The sequence below is a fragment of the Plectropomus leopardus genome, chromosome 8 (assembly GCF_008729295.1).
Source record: "Plectropomus leopardus isolate mb chromosome 8, YSFRI_Pleo_2.0, whole genome shotgun sequence".
NCBI lineage: Eukaryota > Metazoa > Chordata > Actinopteri > Perciformes > Serranidae > Plectropomus > Plectropomus leopardus.
The window spans coordinates 34,581,043-34,600,595 of NC_056470.1; positions in this window are offsets into that span (position 1 = coordinate 34,581,043).

Here is a 19,553-nt window from a genome sequence, read left to right on the forward strand (position 1 = left end):
CTCTTTTGTGTTTGAGTGCACCATCATTTTTTTTTAAATGTCATTGTGGTTTTCCAAATGTGCTCACCAGAACAGAAAACTGAGAGAGGATGTCATCTGTGATCCAATGCTAATTGCAGGACATAAACTGGCATTTGTATGGAGGTATCAGGAGGATTTTAATAATCTGTGTACAGAGGAGACGAGGAGGCGGATGAACTCTGCTATTTCATGACACCTCGACACAGCCGTTAGTCTGCTGCCAGCGTCAGCTGTTTAACCTCTGATATGATAATATAACCATTTCAATTTGGAAAAACACTTATTAGCTACTTTGGAGGATTCTCTCTTGCTGAGGAGCTCCAAAAAACTGTGCACTCATTTCCTGCTGCCACATTAACCAAATGCTTTTCATTTGAGGGAAGTAACAAAGTAAATTCTGGGTGCAATTTAGTAGTTTGAGGTCAGTTTTCGAAGATGTTATTAAGTACCTTCTAGGCTTCATAAAGTCTGAGTTTTAGATCAGAATTCAAATTAAGTTTTGACAAAAGTCAGAGAGGATTATGCTTGAAAATATCTTTATTTGTATGCTGCTTGTCCAACAGTCCAAGGCCAAAGGTGTTTGTGATTGGCTCAAAAGGTGCCGCTGGAGGATGGGGTGAATGAGAGAGAGAGCAATCATTAAACTGTGCATGTTTAGTCTCTCTTTGAAGTCTTTCATAGTGTTTTGGTTCGGCTCAATGACCAATAGTTATGAAAAAATGAAGAAAGAGAGCTTGAGAGCCAACCACAGCATCAAGTGGGCATCAATTTTGGGTTGTCTGTTTAGGAAAGTTACAGAAATTGGGAACACAGTCACACAATACTGAAAGTGAAGGTGGATTCCAAAACTCTTCTACCAACCTGCAGGAAGTACACCTTTAAATTCAATCACCAAAAAAAGGATATTTGTACACTGTACATTTCTACAAAACATTGAAACATTACATTTGCATGTTAATACCCCTTTTCCACCAAAAATAGTGTGTGGATGTGGGTTTTAGACTACAAACTCCTCTCCCGTTGCCAGTAGAGCAGAGCTGTGTACACGGCTCTGCAGCAGACAAGTATGCTTTTCTGTGTGTGTGTGTGTGTCTGATTATTTTTAAGTAATTTTCTTGCAGCTTTTGTTTTTTTTTTGCATGCGGCAAGTGCAGCTGTGATGTCATCATCCTCACAGGATTTTCACATTGCCAGCTTACACGATGAAAGAAGGAGTGGCATTTTCAAAAAATAATACTTAAGTTAAGGCTGTTGTTGTGTGAATGAAAGGCCAAAAAAATCATGCACGAAGTGTGGCAGTGTAAACAGCCCCCTAGTCCTCATCTTTAAAATCTTTTTCTTATGTGAAACTGAAAAGTGCAGTTTGAAAACACATCTGGTAAAGCATATATCTCAACTCTGATTTGCTTTTACAAGTTTTTTCATACATCTATTATTGTGCCACTGAAACAAATCTTCTCAATACCAATACAAAAAACCTACAGAGGAGTTCAAAGAGTACTCACATCTTTTATTCCCCTGCTGAGGAGCCCTAAACAGTTAAGTTTTCTTACAGCTCAGCTCAGCTCAAGGTCACCATTAGTTTCTCTTCTTTCATCGACTCCTTCTTGGTTTCTTTCGGTTTTTGCCTCCTACTGTTGTCCTTCCTGTCTGCCTTTAAATCCATGCCTCTGTCTCGGCTCCTTCTTTGTGTTTTCCTTTTTTCTTCAGTCTGTGAGATCAGGTCAGCTTGTTTTCGGTGCACAGACAAAACTGCTCACCTTGAATGTCAGGAAATGTCAACACACCAGACTGAGGCATTTCAAAATGTAACATTTTACACAGTATTCACATTGTTGGCAAAACAGGCTGTATTGCTCATCCTTGAGATATCTAAAGGGAGTGCTTGCTATTTTTCTCTTTGTAAAAGATTATATTACATATTTTCTACTGAGCTGACATCTTTAAATGATCTGCTGGAGTCGGGAGCATCCCTGTCATTGTGCTGGAGATCTGAGTCACTGCAGTGATACTTAAACTATTTGATAGTCATGATTCAACACAGTTCCTCGACAAACCCTGCGGGACCGTGAGCCGAGAGTACCGGATGGCAAAGAAAACGGCTGCTTGTCACTCTTTCCATGTCAGCTGCGTGACTTACAGTGAAACTCTTAATGATTTCTCTGACTCAGAAAGTCAGCACTGTGTCAAGAGTCAGCGGGATGATGCAAGTCGTAACTTCAGAGTGCAATACGCCACCTTTGTCAAACCCTGTAGAGGGAGCAAATACACAAAGAAATAAGCAGAAAGGTGTTTAAAAACACCTTTACTCAGTTTGGTTTTGCTCAGACTGTCCAGAGCCAGTGAACTCCACGGAGTCGTCAAAGTCATCGTCCAGTGGTGGCGCCCATCACTAATATTTCCTTATAGAGCATAATTATCGCGGCTACTTTTGGCACACACAAGAACGACTGACAAATCACAGATGACTGCAGTTTCTCAAATGTAAATTATTTTCTCAAATAACATGTCAGCTCATGAGTTCGTGAGCTTGCAAGTGGTAATTTGTTTTAGAGTGGGGCCCTGTGTGGAGAATGTCTGAGTGAGTCGTTTTTGTTTTCACTGCCCATGTTATCCCGTTAGAGCATCAACTGCACGCCTGACTACGCTTGGCCGCTGCTTCTCAGCTGCAGCACATCTAGAGAAATGGAGGCTCGCAGAGTTTTTACACGTGCCGCGCGTTTGTCAGCAGAAACACACACACACACACACACACACATATATATTATATGTGTGTGTATATATATATATATATATATATATATATATATATATATATATACATAATATATAATGCCACAGCCAACTTGCACTGCTAACGTCATTGAGAGCCGGAGTCTGCACAGTAGCAGGCTGAGGAGATAAGCAGAATCAATGACTTCTTTTAAAATCACTTCTTAAAACCTGTTAATATAGACTTGCTTTTACGTGTTATTGTCATTTGATTTGTCTTTAATTTTTTAATTTTATCCTTTAATTTTAATTTCTAATGTATCTTTTTACCTGTCTTTTTATTCAGCCTTGTTCCTGTTTATTATTATCATTATAATCAGTATTCTGTGTCTACTGTCTTTATGTTGTTACTGTATTTTTATTGTTTCTGCCTCAAATCTCCTGTTTAATTCTGCCTTAACTCTTGTTTTAACAATATTGATAAGTGAATAATCGTTTATGGCATTTATTAAGGAAAAATATCAAATACTTGGATATATCAAATATCAAATTTGGATATTTGCTTTTCTTTTCTATTTATATGTCAATGTAATTATTTAATCTTTAATCTTTTATTAGGAGTATCTCAATCCAACATATTTCAGCCTCCATGTTTGTCTGTTGACCACTGAGGCAGAAATGGAGTCATTGGATGTGACTTAGCTTTAAAACAGCTGTAAGATTGTGTGTGTGTGTGTGTGTGTGCGCGCACAAACAGACGAACCCAGCAGGTGAGAAACTACCGTCATGCATTTGCTCAACTTTGAGGTAAATTAAAAAGGAAACCCTAACCCTAACCCTGAAATTGAGGGCACAGCAGGCACACACACACACACACACACACACACACACACACACACACACACACACACACACACATACACGCAACACACATGCACACCATGATGGATGACCTTTTCTAAAAGACCTGCTCAGATGCAACTGCTCAGTAATTGGCGACAGTCACAGGGGGGACTGTGTGTGTGTGTGTGTGTGTGTGTGTGTGTGTGTGTGTGTGTGTTATGTGTGTGTCCTGCAGTGACGACAGAACACTTTAAACTAATTTCACTTGAGGTCTGACATTTATATATTGGAGTTACTGGTGAGAGCTGACTGCTTGAGTGTATGTTGTGTGTGTGTGTGTGTGTGTGTGTGTGTGTGTGTGTGAATATGTGTGGAAACATGAGGATTTCAGCCATAGGCAACTCTCATCTTTACCTAATTACCAATTACCTAAATGATGATGCAGAAAGTATTTCTATATTGGTTCTTTAAAAAAGATAAAATAAAAAATAAATAGATACAGAAGCAGGTTTTCAGGAGCTGTTTCATGGCCACTGTCTTCATCTCCCAATTGGCCAGTCTCTCCGATAACAACTGGACAGTATAAATGAAACCCTTTGCTGAAATCACTCTGTCATATCGTGTTTTCAGTTTTAATGGCTTTGTCTTCATAATAATGATAATAATAAATATTACATATCCCTTATCATAATGTTGGTGGTAAACTTTTAATTATCATAATTACATAATCTAAATTATGTTACGGACTTAGGAGTTACAGAGTTATTGTAATTTTCAAGCACTTTGGGTGTTTTTTCTTGCGTTGCTCATTGCCTCGTTCCCATGTTTCTGAAAGAAATCAAACCAATTTGGGCAGTTTTCATTTTCTATCATTAGTGGAAGTCTTTGAATGCTCTGTGTCATTAGATATAATTTACCTGCGGTGTCTTCGGTCCTCTGAGCATTTAAGCCTCTGAAACACTAATTGCAAACTGGTTTGATTTCTTACAGAAAAAGAGGGAAAAGCATCTTTGTATTAAATGTCTTGAACATTGCAAAAAACATGTAAAAGGATAAAAGAAAATAATGTTGAAAAATAACTTGATAAAGAGAAATATTTCAAATAACTGCGGACCCCCCCCCCCCAAAAAAAAAAAAATTATATATTTATAATGATTATAATTATCAGATATTATGATTGTTTAAATATATTATTTTTTTATTTCATTTGAGCATTTTTTGGGGGCATTTCCTGTTTTGGTTCTTTTACTTTTCTTTTTAATTTTTCTAATTTTTGGTAATTTCTTGTAGCTTTTCTGTAATTTCTTGCTAATTTATTTTGGACATTTTTTGAGTTACTCACTGCCTGCTTTCCATGTTTTTTTTTTGTTTTTTGAAAATTAATTCAAATTCAGGTTTCAAGGGGTTAAAGTACAGCGCCTTGTGTTTGTAATACATCATCCTTAGTTTGAAAGCAGAGTCCGAGATGAAACATTTCAGCGTTGTGTAATAGCTGCTTTAATGTATACACACTCAGCACGCAGTGACTTTTATAATAAGCGAGCATCAGCTCTGGGACTTTCCATTTCACTCCTCTTTTGTTTTCCTTCTTATTTAATTAATCCCCTTCCTGTTCTCCTGCTCTTTATCTTCCTTTGTCTTCCTCTCTCGCTCGTTCTGTCGCTCGCTGCCTTTATCTCCCAAAGGGTAATTAAGAAAGCGAGCTGTACGAGGAATCTGTCACCAGAATTGCGGTGTAATAACTTATTTGCATAATTTCTTTCAGTAGTGAGGCTTTTGTCTCGGCTCCTTAATCACAATATCTTTTGATGTATTGTTCAACAGCTACTGTCATAATGTATCCACTTAACCCCCTGAGACCCACTACAGGCCCATTTTTGTTTTTTTGCGGGGTGAGGTAGCAGGTCAGCAGTATATGTGCACATAGCATATGCACATAGAAGTGGAACACGTCATCTAAAAGCTGAGATGGCGAGTACAGCCTCAAAGACGAAGACGATGGTTATCGATCTCTGCAGGTCTAAGCCCTCCCTGATCTGGCCGGTCGACATCGAGGACGTGGACACTGAGGTGGTGCAGACATACAGGTGCTTTGGCTACTTTCTCCGTAGGCTGAGGTCCTTCAGCGTGTGCAGGGACACGCTGTACATCCGGAAATAAAAACAAATCGAAAAAAAAAAAAAAAACAAAGAAGTAAACCAAAGAAATGGCCCTTAAGCAAAGCCAGTTGGCTATCTCTGGTGTAGAGTAACAGCTTACACATCTAAAAAAACCCCAAACAAACAAACAAATGTGTGATTTTGATGAGCAGAGATGAGTTTTTCGGGGTTTAATGGGTTCACGGAGAGGAACTTTAAGAACATTTTGAATGACACCTCCTTCCTGTGACCTCTGACTGAAATGAGTTTGACTTGTTAGATAAACAAGTGACACAATAATCGTTTCTGAGAAACGTGCGAATCAATGTGTTAAACAAACAGCAGATGACGTTCAGGCTGTGTTTGGTGAAGGTCAGAATACAGACTCGATTCATTTGGCTCCCAGCTCGACTCACGATAATGAGTAAACACGGCTCCTGAAAGTGAATGTTTCTGGCTTTTACTTATTTACTTTTGCCTGTGGGCTCTGTGTGTGTGTGTGTGTGTTTGTGTGTGTGTGTGTGGAGGCATTCAGTCGTCTGGCTTCATGTTCAATACTTTTTGTTCGCTCTGCTGTTTTTGCCTCCGTTACCACAGGTGTGTTTGTGTAAGAATTTACATGTTTGCCCATAATCTCTCTGTGCATACATCATCATGTATCATGTCGTGTCCGCATGTGTGTGTGTGTGTACAAGGACAGTGCACATTAAGCTCCCCTAACCCCTGCAGACTTAATCACTACATCTCCTCCGCTGTAAACAAAGATCAAGGCATTCAATTATTCACCTCTCTGCCTCGAGGTCCCAACAATCAATGCTCGCTGTGATTAACACGAAGCCGCTCGCAGGATAAATTAGAACAACCCGTCAGGGCTGTGTGACGCGTTAGAAACACTGCTGGTTTGGTGAAACCTTTCTATAAAATATAGCAGCAGTGATTTTAAAGGAAACTGAGCTCCAGCAGGGCAATTTCAATTTAGATTTAATTTATAATAGTTTAAAAAAAAAAGCTCAGTCAGTCGTCAGTACATTTGAGAAAATATATGGTCAAATAGATAAGCTCCGACTGACTGAATGAATGAACGACTTTATTTCAAACCTAAATAAATACTTAAAATTAAAACATTTTAGAAACAAACAGAAATACATTGTCTGAAAAGGAACAGGTAGAAGTCAAACTTATATATCCCTACCCCGTCTCACTTTTTCTTTTAACACATATATATTATTTTCAACACATTTAAAAAAGAGGAGAAACATCACAAAGAATTTGGCACAAAATATCCTGCATAAAGGTGACAGGGAAATTACCTAAAGTTAGCTAGTTGGGGGGGTATTTGATATAATCAAAAAATGAGAATAAATGGCCAGAAAACTATATTCTATACAAATTCTCTGAATTATTTAAAATTTTGTTACCGAAAAAAAGCCCCTTTGAGGTCATTTTCTTGTTCATTTTCTTTATTGTGCTTTCTGTTTTCTTGTAAATTTATAACCCCTGTGTTGTTAATAAGTCTTCGTACAAGCAAACAGAAAAAAAAGATGCTTTCAAGTTCAGGCTTTAAACAAAATACATTTCACAATCCTTGACATTTTCAAGAGTGACGCCTGTCTTGCAGAAATAAAGGGAGACGAGACGTCAATAATTCACCCTGAACTTTAGCAACAATTCAAGAAATGGAAAGAATTTACAGCAGAACTGTCAACATTTCTGAGATACTCACCAGATTATCTAAAAACCACTTCAGTTTTTGTCCTACATTAAAAGTCACAGGCTGAGAGCAATTTATCACTATTACTGTTTTCAGCTTGTTGAAAGTGCATTTAGTTTCAAACTGACACTGCTGTCAACGACAATGAAGTGTACGAATAAATGTCACCTGATTTAAGGCCCGTTGTTAGTTTATGGCTTGTAAAAAGCCGTTCACGTCAGATTAGCATGAATAAAACAAATCCATCTGACTGTCTGAATCTCTCTCTGTCTCTCAGAGAAATATTAAATATTACAGTCAGAAATATTGAATGGCAAATCTAATGATCAATTTGAGTCTTAACATTTTATCATCCGATCTCCGTGATGACCTCCGGCTGTATGAGGTCGCCCTCCTCTCGGCTCGACCCTCCCACGTTTAATCATTTGAATTATTGGAAATGTGAATCAATAATTTTCAATTATCGCTGACTGAAGGCCAAGTATTTTGGTCTGACACGTAACCGGAGCGCAGAGTCCATCCGAGTGTCTGTATGTTGAATTGGTTTAGTTACTGACAGCAGATCAGGGGTCTCACTCAAGGACACCTCGTTTTCTGTCGATATTGGTGACAAATCAATATCAGTTTTTTTCTAACCAAGAACGCAGAAAACAACCTGCCTTTGTGTTAATACTGCAAGAGCGAGACTGTGTAGTTTTTGCTTTTGTCTGTTTGCTTCTTTTCTCATCGAGTTTATTTAACTACACGTCAAGTTTGTGTTGTTATTTTATCATGTTTATTTTATCATTCATCAGTTCTTTAAGATTTTCGTCAACACTTTTTCATGAAGGAACCAGAATGCATATCCAATTCCTTTTTTAGGACTCTTTTTGCACGCTTACACACTTCTTCATTGTAAAACTTGTAGCCTGTATTTTAACCTGCATCATCAAGTTGGTAAAAGACAGCTGTTGCAAATTATTGTTCTGCGTTTGCACAAAATGCTTTGATGGTTCAGTCCATTTGGCTCAGAGAATGACACTTCGAACAAATCTGCCATTTTGCAAAACAATAGAGCCTCCTCAGGATGTTCTGTCCTCCAAAACATATTGAAATTAGGCAGCGATGGCCCTCTGCAGCCTTCTTCACACAAACACTTGTGACTGAAAATCAGTGAAAGCTAAAGTGGACGTTTCATCATCTGTGGATGGGCACGGCCGGAGCTGACAGCGGGCTGAGGATGCAAAGTGCTCTGCCACACTATAATTTCAACATTATTGCATGGAAATTAAAAAACTGCAACAGCGAGAGAGGCTCAGTAACACAGATGGCTCCATTTCAATTCAGTAATTGTGGTTTTCAAAGCTGCTATCATGGAACGAGGTGAACTCGAGCCACAGCCTGAAACCTTCAACTCTGCAATTCATCTGTGAATGAAGGCTTAATTACAGTCAGCAGAGATCCCGTCTCACTGAAAGACAACGAGGCTGCAGCTTAAAAAACCCACAGATAAAAGGATAATCAGCAAGTTAAATAAGGCTTTTTTTAAAAACGTATTTTCTGAATTAGATAAATAAAGTCTATTTTGAAAGCTGTGCTACAAACAAATGGATAATCAGGAAATACAGAATGTACTAATTATAAAAATATAAAACTTACATGTGATGGTTGACTGGTGATTACAGGGAATTATCCATACTTGAAAAACCACATTTGTTACCTGATTTGACCGTTTTTTGTTAAAAAAAGAAGAACCACACATTAAAGTAATCTTTCATTATTAGTTTGCCTGGTTTGAAGCACAACACAAACACCTGAACTGGTTTCACTGAGGAGAAGCTTAAAGACAAGCAGCCGTTCTCATTACCTTTTTTTGCAGTGATTTTGGTGCAACATCCCAACATCAACAGTCACTTTCTGTGTTTGTATGATGCCGCTGGACATTGTCGGATGAAATCGCGGCCAGACAGAACTGTTCATGGTGTTAGTATATGCTGGCACTTGTCACGGTACAAATGCCATCTGTGCGTCCAAAATCTTATTTTCAGCAAAGCTGGAACTAAATTTAGTCCACATTGTTGATCTTTAACAAATGTTCCTGTGCTCATTAAATCTCTATGTTTGTTAAGCCTATTTCCAGTGTTGTAAAGTTAAAACTAACTGCTGATTTATACGCTGAAAGGTTGAGTTTCTGATCTGTTTTCCAAGTAAAGAAAGCAATAAAACAAAAAAAAAGAAATTTTGAGTTTTCTTTTGTATTACTTGTTGACTTATATCTATACTTTTTGCCCTTTCACCCGATACTTCTTATTTCTTTTCCTAATTGTATTTCTTTCCTTCTTTTCTTAATTTATTTCTTTGCTGATAATAAAATATAAAGTGACCCAGGCCTGGAGATGAGTGCTCTTCAACTGCAAATCATTTTGTGCTGAAGATAGCTCACTGAGTCTCCCCCATGTTTTCTTTCCTCCGTTGAACTTGTCGATAATAAATGGATCTGAAAGGTCTTGTTTGAGCGATCAATTTCTCCCCCGCACGTGTAATGTAAGACGAAATGAATAACTGAAAAATCAATAAACCTGTGATGGGGACTCAGACCTTATTTTTCTCGTTTTTCTCTCTGGGCCCATCGGACCATTCGATAGTCCTTCTTTTGTAATCGTCTCTCAGATCTCTCTGAGCTTCTTTAATATCCTCAGCCTTCACAGGACTCTCTAAGAAAAGTCTTTATCAAAAAAACAACATATTGAAGACCAGATCAGCGACTGAGTATTGCATGGGGCGTGACATGGACTGAGCTGGCCAATATCAGATTCCAGTGTGATCTGATAACAGTTCTGAATGGACCAGTATGTGCAAAATAGCAATAACAAAGGCCGCGCTGAAGTAAACACCGAGACCACCGAGGTCAACCTTTACGGTTTCATTTTAAAGTCGATGTGCAGTGGCAGCCCAACACGTTCTCATCCCAAGTCGTCACATATTGCCGCTTTGCAGTGGACTTTAAATTCTACATATTACTCTCAAGGTATCCCTCTGCGTCTGCTGTTGATGTTTAGACAACAAAAGCACATGGCAACCAATACCAACATGCTGGAACGAATGGTTAAGACAAGGACAGGGAGGCACATGGTAAGATGTAAAAAAACCCCAAAAAACCATCACATTCAGACAGGAAGCGAACATCAGACTCCCACATGAAAGTCCAGGGTTTGTTGGACCCTCTCCCATCCCTCTGGCCCGTTCACTCTATGGGGACCTTTGTGCTCCTTATATTATGTCATTAGCAGCAGGATTTTAACTTGATGTCGTCCTATCATGCACATTCCTCCTGCTTCCCTTTCAAAATAAAAGCCCTCTGACAACATCTCTGAAGACAGAATCTCAGCAGTTGTTTACACAATGCATTTTATTTTGAAAGATTTGCAGGACCATGTTGTCGGCTGTGCAGGAACTGCACGACTTTATGAATGAGTTAAATTTGTGCTTATAAATATGGAAATACAGAACTCATAGCAGCAGGCAGCGACGCAGCAGGCAGCGACGCAGCAGGCAGCGACGCAGCAGGCAGAAACGTCTAACTCTTCTCGCTACATTTTTTGCCTCCTTTTTCGGTTAATGATAATGAATCAGAGGTTCAGTTCCAAAGTTTAAAGTTTCTTCAGACTGAATAGATGCCATCATTTTTCTCCCCTTCTACTCTGAAACCTCGGTATTATTTATTTAATCAAGACGAGGCAGCCGGAGCAGGGAGGTGAAGGGAGGTGACGTGCACTGCACTGACAGTCACAAACTCGACCCAGACGGGGACACGGAGCTATCGCAGGACCCCGCGGCTCTAACTGAAACACATCACATGGCAGACTTCAAATAACAGATATTTGAGGCCCGAGGTTGATGGAGATCAGAGGTTCCTGATTATTTTCCACTGGAAGAAAACCTCCCCAGGTCTCCAGAACATAAGCTGCAGATACAGAAATAAATTACATATCTGAGAGTGAAGTCTGCAGCGGGCGCTTCAGGTCGAATCATACGTGTCAAATCACAACGCAAGATACACACACAGATAAAGTACAGTAGAAGGAAGAAACGATGTTAACTCTGGAAGTTTTTTTTAAATCTGTATCCGTATCCGTAATCCGTATGTTCAGGTAGAAATGATAAATCATATTTATGTTATTCATCACATTTACGTTTCCAGAAAAGGGTGATCCATTAAGTGCATGAAAATGAAATGCGCTTTTATGCATCTTTTTGAAATTGGAAAGATTGAGCGACTTAAGAAAATAAGCAAGAAATTAGTTAAAAAAAAAAAAGAACCCCTTTGAAATTTACCAAAAAATAAGGAAATTAAAATACAAAAACAAATGAGGAAAGTGCTTAGAAAAAGAACAATATTCTGTGTAATATTTTTTCCATTTATAATTACTCATAAATGCACTTTTCTGGACATTTTTTTGAGATAAAAAAAAGAATTCCTAAACCTAATGAATTTTTTTCTGTTTGTGGTTTAAACGTCTAATTACGCGTGAATGGTGTCTGAATGCACCACACAAAATGTGATGTCTATCCAGGTTTCAAAGGGTTAAATTGGTAAAACAACCCATGAAAAACAGCAAAGACCTTATGTCCAAATTTAATCTGTTCAAGATTCTTTTCAGCTCATTTAAAACAAAATGTGGGTAAAAATTTAAAGTATCAAAACTTCCAAATTTCCAAACAAAAGTATCCTTGAATGCAGAAATGTTTGCAAAATGCAGATCTTCATTTTTTCCTTTCGGCAGTCAGTCTTCATCTTATCACAGATGATAACTTAATGTCAAGCCGCCACATCTTGCTTTAATGCGTGCAGGATTCATGCGATACTTTTCTCTTCAAAGAGCCACATTTCTGTCTGAAGTTCCCGCTGTGAGAACTTTTAATGACTCGACGGGCGTCCTGTCGGGCACGGACGGTGAATAATGCATCAAACCTCTGTGACACAAATCAGTTGTAGAAAGACTTCTGAGATGAAGAGGAAATGGATTTAAAAAGGTGTTAAGAATCTACATGAAATAATTGTTTTTGTGCTGAGTATGTATTCACAAAGATTATTGCTTACATATGATGTTAATGCTAAAAAAGCTAGGGCCCAGTTACCTTTATTGAGAATTATAAAGTTTAAATTATTTTACAGAATTGTTTTAATTTTTAAGATTTTTTTTCTGAGCATGTCCTGCGTTGTATAAATTTTTCGTTTTGCTTTCTTTTTTATTTTGTTATACTTTCTGTTTTAATTTAATTTAGTTTAATTCAATTTTGGTTTTTTTTTGTGTTAATTTTGTTTGGCAGATTTCAATGTAATTTTCTTGTACTTTTCATAAATTTCTTGCTTACCTCGGGGTCATTTCTTTTTGTTCAAGAATTGTTGTTGCTCATTGCCTTCTTCTCATGTCTTTGTATGAAATATCTTTCATGAGCAATTTTTTTTGTTGAAAGGAATAAAAACCTGTCCCATATAGACGCCTATCCTAAATATGAGCCTGTAGAGTTCAGTGTTTAAGCAAATAATAGCCATTAATTAAAGCTTTATGATGTTTTTTTTTTCGTTTAACAGCGATGACCATCAAGGCAGCAACATATTCAGACACTTTTGAAAGAACCCAGCGTTCTCTGTCTGCATGCATCTGCATGTGCACAGCACATTAGGTCAAACAAAGCAAACGCAGCTCACGAAACAGGAGGCACACACACCTAAACAGAAACAACGGTTAATGAGTGACATTTTCAAGTGCTCATGCATGAATACAGAAACACTCTGAGCTCAACGTCATCAAAGGTTAAAGTCGTTTTGATGCTTTTATGAGCCTCATGAGCTCCCTTGATATTCAAATGCTGCAGAGTTAGAGGCCCTGCAGTCGAGTCGGTCACGACACACACACACACACACACACACACACACACACACACACACACACACACACACACACACGCACACACACACACACGAGAGGATCTCTTGAACTTTGAGACGGAGACAATGTGGTGGAGACCATCATTTTTTATTTCCTTATTTTCTTCATGTTTTTTTTTTTTTCTTTTTAAGGTGGTATGGACTTTAACCACACAAACACACACACACACACACACACACACACACACACACACACACACACAGCTGCGGTTATTCTTCTCTTAATTGCTGTCTTTTTTCTTACAGAGTTGCCTTTGATTTTTAATGATTTATACAAAAAAAATGCAATTTGTTCCCACAGTTTCACTGCAACATGAATCACACTTGGAATAAAAATATTAGGTATTTCAGGCTGCAGTAAGACCAAAAATAAGTAAGTAAATAAGTAAATAAGTTTGCAAAATCCTGGAGACCTAAAGGAACGAGTCATTGATAATTTCTGAGGTCCACCTTTTCTGTCCGAGTGCGTTCTCATCTGTCGCCATCCAGCCACGTGTCAGTCAGACGTGTAAGATGGCGTTCGGTGTCACGCTCTTACAGTGAAAGCACTGACAGAGCGGGCTGGATCTATGGCGTGTTTTATAAAGAGTCAGGGTCAGACTGAATAAATATGCAGGTTAATTATCATGTTAGCGGCGCATAAATCCCATAATAAATCCCATAAATCGCATAAATCAACTTGCTTCCAGTTTCATTGCAAAAACCTCTAAAATCATCCCAACATGAATCCCAATAATAAAAAAAAGAACAAATAAATAAAAATCTTCTGAAATCCTGGCGTGACTGACTGAGACCGAGCCGAGGTCTCAGAGACTCTCAAAGTTGGGTTTCACTCCGTTATTACCGGCAGCACTGAAGAAGTTTGTGAGAAAAGCTGAGGCTGCTGTTGTTTTGAAACCATTAAAAGCTTATTTGAACTCTTGTTGTCACTGATTTATGCAGCAGATGCTCTCTTTTTACTTTGAATCTGCTGAGCTGGTTCAGATTGTTCTTACACTGTCACCACTCGGGGGGACCTTTAGCAGTCCACGCTTTTCACAGAAAATGAGGTAAAACTGCAAAGAGTGCTGCCAAGAAGCCCTCGGAGGAAAGTCAAGAGGACAATTAAGGAGCAGCACAGCTGCTGTCAGATAATTCTGGATGACAGCGAGTAAAAAACGAGGACGAAGACTGCGTCGAAGACAAACACTGGTGCATGATAATGTATTTAAAATGAATGTTTGGGGTTTTATTCATGATTATCCCCAAGAAGAAATTACCCTCAAATTAGCAAGAAATTAGGAAAAAAGTACAAGAAAATGTGTTAAAAAAACACATACAAAAATATATTTAGAAATAATAGGTGGTTAAAAAAATGTACAATTTTATGACAATTTTAAACATGTAAAATATGTAAAGATGACAATTATCAGTTTTCCTAGCTTTTTTTAAAAAAAATTAAAATAGTTTTCTTATCTTTCACACAAAGTTGCTATTGTCTTTTTTTTTTTTTTTTTTTACCAAGTTTATAAAACAATTTTACTCATTTCAAAGGTTCAAAAACCTGTGAAAGGCCTCTGACAGCAGCAGAGCTCAGTTTCACAGCCAGCAAAACTCAAATCATGTGGACTGAGAAAAAATCACAAAAAAAAAACAAATGGAAAAAAAGTCAATCTCAGCTGCTAGCCGAAGTTTCAGGTCCAAAGTTGTATTTTTGAGAATGTCTGGTTCATTCGGTTGAGTTTGAAGTTTCTGTCAAACACTCGCTGTGAGAGCTGTGAGAGGGAAGAAAGGAAGAGGAAGAGCAGGAAAACGATAGACGGGAAAAAGAGAAAGAGCAGACAGACACACCTGGGAAGAGCTGGAAACAGTGTCTGCTGTTAATTTCATATCACCAAACTGTCTCTTAAAGAAATGACAGTTTGGGTAATGGATGGGATAGTTTTCAGTTTTTTCCACATTTTTAAAAACTTAAATGATCCGGTGCGCTCAGATGTGCTCGGCACGAGCAGCAGAGAGTCCGAGAGACACAAGAACGAGGCCGTCAGTCGCTGGTTTCCATTACAGATTTGAGACTTCAAAATTTCACTAAAACACGATTGCGAGAAGACTGCGTTTCCATTGAGTGGTGTTGTGCGACTCTCCTCTCGGAATTCTAGTAACCATGACGATGGATGACCAAAATATTGGCAGGTTTATTTCTATTGCAGCCGCTCAATAAAGCTGATCTAATATCGCTGTAATTTATTTGTCTCGTATCAGAGTGCAGAAATCTCGGTCTCTTCCTCCGTCCACACGTACCGCCTCATGTTTGGTAGAATGTCATGTGATTTCTTTGGGTTTAATGGCGGTTGGCATCCATAATTTTGCTTTACCGCCACCCTTTGTTACACATCATATGAGCTATAAAAGCCAAAAACGTGTTCCCATTGCAGTTTTGCAAAACGGCTTTTTTTTTTTTTAAAAACTTTAATTCATTTATTTATTTAATATTTTTTTAAATTTTATTTAATTTTTTAAACATTTTTATTAATTACATTAATTATTCATTAATTTATTTTTGCCAATTCAGTTTATTTAAGACTGGAGCCACCACCACACACACACACACACACACACACACACACACACACACACACACACACACACAAACATACAAAAAAAATGTCATCTAATTTCTTGCACTATGTGGAACATTTATTACAAAGTTGTTATTGGCCTTTTGTCCCACCATTTTCAAGAATCTGAACCTATTTTCTGCGGGTTCAAAGGTTAAAATACTTATAAAAAGTGTCTGAAAGCAGCACAGGAAAAGCGATGTCACTCCAGGTTTCACAGGGTTAATAGAATCGGTTTGCTTCGTGTTCCTCTTGCTGTATGTCTGTATATGTCTCTGCTCAGTGTCCACAATGCTGCTGTAAAATCAATAAAGAGCGCTGAAAGAGGAGATAACGGACGGCAGGAGCTGAGGGAGTCATCAGCCTCTAAACGAAAAGACGACGTCTTACTGATAAGATTTAAAAACATAAAGACGCATTTATGAGAACCTGGGGAATCAAAAACACTAAACAAACAAAAAGAAAAGCAAAAGGAAATGAAACTGTGAAAGTTGGACCTCCAGTAGAAATGAAATGAGGTTTATTCTCTGTATCTGCAGATCTTTGATCTCAATCAGTTCATGCGTCGCTCTTCATCATCATGATCCATATTGAGTTCATTCAGACATCACGAGCACGTTCGTGATCCGAATGACAACCTGAACCTGCAGGAAACCTGAGGGAAAAGAGGTCATAACAGCACATTTTGCACAACGATGATGTGATCATTGAAAACACTGAAGTGATGAATGCTTGTCTCAGTCAGATGAATGTGTCCTCGAGACCTGCAGGACCGACGAAAACCTCTGCAGACCTTACTGTCTCTGACAGACTGTGTGTCGCTCACTAGGAAATATTTTCTTCATAATATTAATTATTTAATAATTCTATTTATTATTGTTCATAGGAAGCTGGATAACTAATCATCAGGGATTTATGGAGAACAGGTGGGATTAAATACTTTTCAGACATGTAAACCAAATTATGTAAACTGTGTTTGAGAATCTTTTGTGTGCCTCTTGTTTTGTATAATTTTTTATTTCGCTGTATTTTCGTTCTCTTATTATTTCTCTTAACATGTTCAAAATACAAAAACTAAACCAAAAATAACTATTATAATAATATATTTCAAAATTTTTAGAAAAAAGTTTTTTTTTAAATTTTTATTTCAGCACTGTTTTGGGGGTAATTTCTTTTTGTGCGAGTTATTATTTTTAGGTTATTTTCTTGTAATTTTTAAAAATAATTTGTTTATTTTTGTGTCATGTCTTGTTAAGTTGCCTTAACTTAATAAAACCAATTTAAAATTTTTAATTAAAGAAATGAATCGATAAAATTAATATAATACAAACAGGTGAGATATATAAAAATTCAACCCTGTGCAGTTTTCATAAATGTTGAAATTAACTAAAGAGTCCAAAATAGTTTTTTTGTATCAGGCTATTTCTGCTGTTAAGTTGGACATTTAAACGTAGAGGGTCTGTGGACTTTGACTCTGTCTTGGAGCCGGCCTCTAGTGGACATTAGCGGAACTGCAGTTTTGGCATTTCCACATTGGCTTCATTTTTCAGCCTTGGCAGCTGCAGCTTGTGACGTACAGAAAAGATCATTTAGCAGCAGTGTGAAATGTATATTAAAGCCTGCTGAGTCTCATTCAGACGTTAAAGGGTGCGCTGCGTATCAGCATCCGACTCTGAGGGCCACAGACGCACAAACAGTGTCTGATGCTGCAGTGAGACCAGTCTGCCCACTGCAACCATCAAACCAGCTCTACATCCACAAACTGGCTCCACCTGCAGGACAGTAAAGTGATCAGTCCCTCCAGAATTTCAGGTTTTGTTTTTCTGATTGTTGCTTGTTATCTTCACAGCAGATTTCTACAAAAATGCAATGCGTGTTAAAAGTTTTGGGGATGCTATTTGCAACTAAAGTACCGGGTATTCCAAATATGTTCGTGACACTGTTTACATGGAAATGGTTCCTGCATGACACGTCACGTTTTTGTTGTGGTTTGGCGGTTTAGCTCACATGACGACAGCGTTTCGGGGACCTGAAAACACAAACTTTTGAAACCAGTTTCCAGAGTGAAATCTGTTAAAATCGCCGTGTTAAAAGGCAAAGTGCAGATCCTGTAAGAGCGGAAACTTAACGGCTGCACTTCGCACACGATGTTCTTTTATGGTGTGATATCGCAGAGTTACACTGCCGACTGCTGGCCTGGCGTGCATACTGCAGCGTTTTTAGTTGTTTTTGCGGCTCTGTTTACACGAGGATCATTTTCATCATCATATGTAATGATTTTTTCATATAATGAAAAAAAAAGGGAATGCAAAGACTATTAGGACCATTCTGGTCTAAATGGGGCCCTTGTTATTCATCATATTAAAAGGACTGAATAAAATGTTTCCATCTCTAAGTCGGGATTTCACTTTACATTTCACTTCACTGAAAAGTTCAAACAGTGAAATGACTGAGAGGCACTTTGAATCTGATGCAGGCTCTGGACTTTTGATGAAAGCTGAGGGAGTAATCAATTCCCACTGAAAAAAGAAAGCTTCAGCTCCGCTCTCTGTCATAACATTCCTGCAGAGCGCAGGAGACCAAAAAATGTAATAACCCTTCATCATAAAACAGATTGTGGAAAGCAGAGAACACCTCAGATTGATGTGTGGGTGCATGACAGATTGGATTTCTCCTTTAACTTTCCTTGAACTGAGTGTGACCTCTGATATTTGACGAGACAGAAACCACTTTCAGATAGTTCAAACAAAGTCCCGAAAGCTCGACAGGATTTCACGGAGTCATATTTGATGAATGTTTGACGCAGGGTGTTGAAGTGGCCGGTGCCTGTCAGCTCACAGATGTTTTATTTCACATTTGTTTTTCAGTCAGAAAAAACATCATAACAATTTGTCAAAGTCAGAATGTCTGAGAGGACAAATGAGACGGTCCAAATGTAGATAAAACTCTGCTCTGTCACACGTGAAAATATTACGCTTCATCAGAGAAAGAAAATCTGACAGCGTAATTAATATGAGCCTTCTGATGAATTAAAGACATTCAATTCTAAGAGTAAAGACAAACTTTCATTTTAAAGAGTAATCACCTGCTGTCTCCTAATAACAGGGGACTCAGTAGTCGGGTTTCCATTACAGATTTGTGCAAAACTTAAGCGATGTTTTTGAAATGTCAATATAACATAACTGTGAGTTGACTTTGTCTCCACTGAGTGATGTTCTGCAGCTTCTCCTCTGGTGATAACATTTAAAGAAGCATGGTGATGGATGTTCAAAACATAAGCAGCTTTATTTCTATTGCAGCCATCACACCAGCCGTCATTATTTCCAATCTGAGGTCACGTAGGCGTGTTATGGAGCCATGATGGAAAGACGAGCCCCTTATATGTGGGAGCGGCCACGTATGAGGGATATCTGGGAGCTGATAGTCCACGATTTCACAGAGCATTGTGGATTCAAAATTTCTGGATGATCTGCTCAACTTTCTCAGAGTTAAGTGATGCAATAACAGCTCTTGTAGCTCCTGCTGCATCATGAGGAGAGCCAGTTCCTGCTGACAAGCACAGAGACACAGCATCATGTGACCTAGAAAGACTAAAAAAG